Genomic DNA, 4,342 nt, shown 5'->3' on the forward strand with positions numbered 1-4,342 from the left:
TCCATGTCCTAATCCCCTGAACTGTCACTGTGTTTACACAATAAAAGGGACTTTGCAATGTAATCAAATCCAGGATCTTGAGATGGGGAGATTATCCTGAGTTATCAAGATGGGCCCACTGTCATCACAAGGTTCCTTATGAGAGGGAGGCAGGAAGGTCAGGGTCAGAAAAGGAAAGGGACTAGGAAAGCAGAGGTGGGGGCAACAGCCAAGGGAATCAGGAGACCTGTAGAAGCTGGGAAAGGCAAGGAAATGGATTCTCCCTCACAGCCCCAAGGACGATGCAGCCCTGCTGATCCATTTCAGGCTTACGACCTTCAGAACTGTGAAAGGATAAATGTGGGTTGTTTCAAGCCACTAAACTTCTGGTAATTTGTCAGGGACCCTCAACTCCCCTCGGGGAGTGGACTGTCCAGCCTTGGCTTTAATGCCTCCAGCGGTGGGGATCTCACTACCTACACAGGCAGCCTGTTTCCTTTCCAGCAAGTTCTTCTATTGAAACTTTCCTCTGTAACTACCCACTCATCGCATCTCCACTGTAGCCCCCAGTTCTTGGAGCAAGAAGGACAGACAGATGTACAATCCTAATTACTTGGACACATCAAGCTTTTCTACACAGATAACTCTTCTCTTCACCAAGCTTAACAACCATTCCTTTGGGTAAGCGGCTCAGGTCCCAGCTAAACACCTAGGGGTGTGGGATCTGTGTGCCCCCCGTCCCCGAAGAGCAGATGGCAAAATTCATCACAAAGCATCCCTCCCATGCTTCCTAAATAGAATCCTTTAAACCCCACTCCCCTCAGGCGCCCGTCCAAAGACCCTACCTTTCCGTCCTATTCTAGCAGGAAAAATAATGCGACCACTTCGGCTTAGAGCCTTAGCAGGTGGCTGGAATTTAATAATACAGTTTCATTTTCATTGTATTCATGTTATGGTTGTTTTCTATCGATGACAAGGAAATCTGGTTTTCCATTTCTGTTCGGGTTACAGAGTTTCCATTTAAAATATAAGTACTTAGAAAAAAGGTTGAGCCAGTTTAAAGACAGCAGTTAGTCTCACAGCACCGGTGGTTTTCAGTGCTGGATCATCCCTGGCCCCATGGCTGATTCGGTGCAGCCCGGGACTCTGCCACCAACCGTCTGTAATCCAAGAACCCCAGCGCACAGTAAGAATAATCATATAGGACTTTAGAAACAGCTTTCTAGCAAGTCAGGATGGCCGAGCGGTCTAAGGCGCTGCGTTCAGGTCGCAGTCTCCCCTGGAGGCGTGGGTTCGAATCCCACTTCTGACAAACTGCTGTTTTCTTCCCTAAACCCTAAGATTTTGGATCGTTTGGTCCCTTGACTACGCTAAGATTCCTGAAAGCACAGAGCAGGTCTTCCCTTTTAAAGTTGAAAGTACAAATAGGTTGCCTTTGGCTTGTTACGAAGAAAAGACTTGTTTTGTGAAAAGATGAAGTGACTAATCAAAGAGTGAAAGTATCGCTAAGCTCGGCTCCACTGCGCAGTGTTGCTGGTGAAAGGAAAAAGCACATATTTGTCAGAAGTGGGATTCGAACCCACGCCTCCAGGGGAGACTGCGACCTGAACGCAGCGCCTTAGACCGCTCGGCCATCCTGACAACTCGAACGCTAGTCCTCGCACAACCCCCTTCGAAATCTCCGTAATGTACGCATGCGTAGCGGACAGTGGGCGCGCCTGGGCCTTGTTCCCCGCCCAGCATCAGGAGGAGCTAGACACACGCGTCTCGCGTTTGCTGGAAAGGGCGAGGCGAAATGGCGCGAGGAGAAACAGAACCCGGCGGGTGCGCGGCAGCAGAGGGCGCGCGCGGCCTGCTGGAGAATCTGAAAGACTCAGACTAACACTGCGTACATTTTTGTCTGCGGCATGCATTTCCTTTTGCAGGCATGCACTTATTATTCCCGTCGGGTTTGATTGCTGCATACCTGCAAGCACTCTTGCATTTCTGCATTCACGCCTTTGTACGTTTTCTACGCGGTTCAGTCACGCCCGCACCCCTGCACTGGCTTGTGGGTATCTTGGCCATCCTACGCCCCAGACCGGGTGAAGTCGGACGTCGGGGGGTCTCACAGCATTTTCCTCCGACCACTCGTCAAAACTGCAGTTTCACATTCATACGTGCTTTTACTTCGTTTACTCGGGCTCCTGGTTAGACAGATTCCGGGGCGGAGTTGAGTCCGTCCTATTCCTGACAGATTCCCCAGCGTCCTGACCGAGCCCGGCACAGAGTAGGCGCGCAGAAAATGTCCCCTATTGCTCCCTCCCTTGCTTCCTCCAGCGCCCTCTGACTTTTAGGGTCCCTCTGCTAGGTGGGACACCGAGCCCGCCGCCCGTCGCACCTGCATCGCTTCCCTCGGGTCGGCTCCTACACCATCCCCAGACTCAGCACGCCCCAGTTTGGCCCAGAGACCTGGCGGCCTGAAGGGGATGCGGCCTTCGCCACGGGATTTCCGGGAGACACGAGGCACCCCACCCTTCCAGGATCTCGTGCGCCCCCATCCCCAGGTTCCCCGGAGGCCCTGAAAGTGCAACGCCGGAGACCGCCTTTCCGTCGCTGGCTGGCCCTGTGGGCTGTCTGTGCAAAAGGCGCGGAAAGACAGAGCCCGTGAGGAACCGCCTGTGAGCAGGGGAACCTCCTGTGACCTGAACTGCAAGGGGCAGCTCCAGAAGGTGTGAGCAACAAATGTGTATGTGTGTGTGTAACAAATGTGTGTGTGTGTGTGTGTGTGTGTGTGTGGTGGTGGATCACATGAACCCCTCAGTGCCCTCTGACCTGCCTGAGATGGTATCATAGACCAGCCTCAGCCAGAGGAAACCCCAGCCCCACCCCCACCCCCACCCCAGGGTCAGGTTCCCTTTGGACCCTCGGAGCTTGGGATGCCAAGGAGTAGCACAGCCCAGTTATTTGCAGAGTGATGAGACCCTTCCTTTTCCCTGCCCCAAATACCTCCTCCTCACTGGCGGCCAAATTGATTCCTTTAGGTTAAGCACTGATCTCTTCTGTGTCCTCTCCTGAAACACAAATCTCCCTGGGCACTGGGAAGGGGAGTCATCAAACATTTATTGAGCACGTGCTGTGGAGACCCAGGGCCCTGGCCCCTCCTCCACAGTGAGAATAAGTTACTGCACATGGCAGCCTGCAATGACCGGCACAGAAATTAAAGCATCAAATCTCCTGGGTGGTGGTGCTGGTGGAAGAATGTACACCGAAGCATTAAAACTCCCTTGCCTTGTTCACTGTTGATAACAAAAGTCCAACCTTCTCTGCCAGGAGACCCTGCTAAACCCTTATAAGCCCTTGCATTCCCCTCGGCCCCTTTGTGGAGCATTAACTTCCATTTTCTACTGCCAGCCACCACAGTGGAAGATCCTTTCCTGTTCATAAGTCCTAATTAAAATTCGCGTGTAAGTTCGTGCCTGAGGTGTCCTTTGGACTTCTGGCTACATGGATCCACGCCCTCCAAGAGCTGGGCTGGAGTGCTTTGGGCAAGACACTCTTCTAGATGCTCAAGATACTTACCCTGGAAGGTGAGCATGGGATGGGGGCAGAGAGATGGGAAACAGATGAATAAATGAGTGCAGAGCTGATATATAATAGGAAGAGGAGAAAATAATGGAATGTGATGTTGGAAGATAGTGAGAAACTTTGAAATAGGCAAAAAAGATAACAGGGTGCCCTGTCGGGAGTCAGCTATCTAACTCTATCTGATCCTTTTACATGCAATGAACCTTGTCCATAGAAATGCAAAATGAATTTTGTTGGGGTGGAATGCAATTAGTTATTGCCATGTGAACATTGACCAGCTTTGCGTTTAGTTTCTAAGTTCATTTCAGCATTCCTGATTGCCTATATGTGCGTGTTCTTTAGATTTTTCTTTGAATCAGTTGCAACATCTTATTGAGTCCCTCATTAACTAATAAGTTAAATAAAATGTTCAACACATGTTCATTTTATATTTGTATGAAAGTCATGATTTTACCTTTAACAGTGGTCAAGATATGTAGGGACTCTCTTAGGTAGGGTTGGTCACAGGTTCTCTCTAAGGCAGTGACACTGAATTCAGGAGAGAAATAGGCACAATGAAAGCAGGTAGCCAGAGAGGGGAGGTGATCTTGGGAGACAGACATAGTGCAAAGGTGCTGAGGCAGGGTGTGGTCTGTTGTAGGGGCAGCAAGGCCAGTGAGGCAGGCGTAAAGTGGAGAGGAGGCTCAAATCTGGACCATGCAGAACTGGCACACCCAGAAGAGATATTTGGGTTTTCTTCTGAGTGTGATGGACTCACTGGAGCAGTTTAAGCAGGGAGGTGATGAGGTCTAATCGG

General features: G+C 50.7%; 2 non-coding genes across 2 annotated transcripts; one reads left to right on the forward strand and one right to left on the reverse strand.

Annotated features, from left to right (window-relative positions):
* The first annotated feature begins 1,208 nt into the window (after positions 1-1,208).
* TRNAL-CAG (transfer RNA leucine (anticodon CAG)) lies at positions 1,209-1,291 on the forward strand. The gene has a single exon. It is a non-coding gene; the product is annotated as a tRNA-Leu (tRNA).
* Positions 1,292-1,537: 246 nt separating this feature from the next.
* On the reverse strand, positions 1,538-1,620 carry TRNAL-CAG (transfer RNA leucine (anticodon CAG)). Its single transcript has one exon. It is a non-coding gene; the product is annotated as a tRNA-Leu (tRNA).
* Between the last annotated feature and the right edge of the window lie 2,722 nt (positions 1,621-4,342).

This window comes from Tamandua tetradactyla, chromosome 16 (assembly GCF_023851605.1).
Source record: "Tamandua tetradactyla isolate mTamTet1 chromosome 16, mTamTet1.pri, whole genome shotgun sequence".
Classification (NCBI taxonomy): Eukaryota; Metazoa; Chordata; class Mammalia; order Pilosa; family Myrmecophagidae; genus Tamandua; species Tamandua tetradactyla.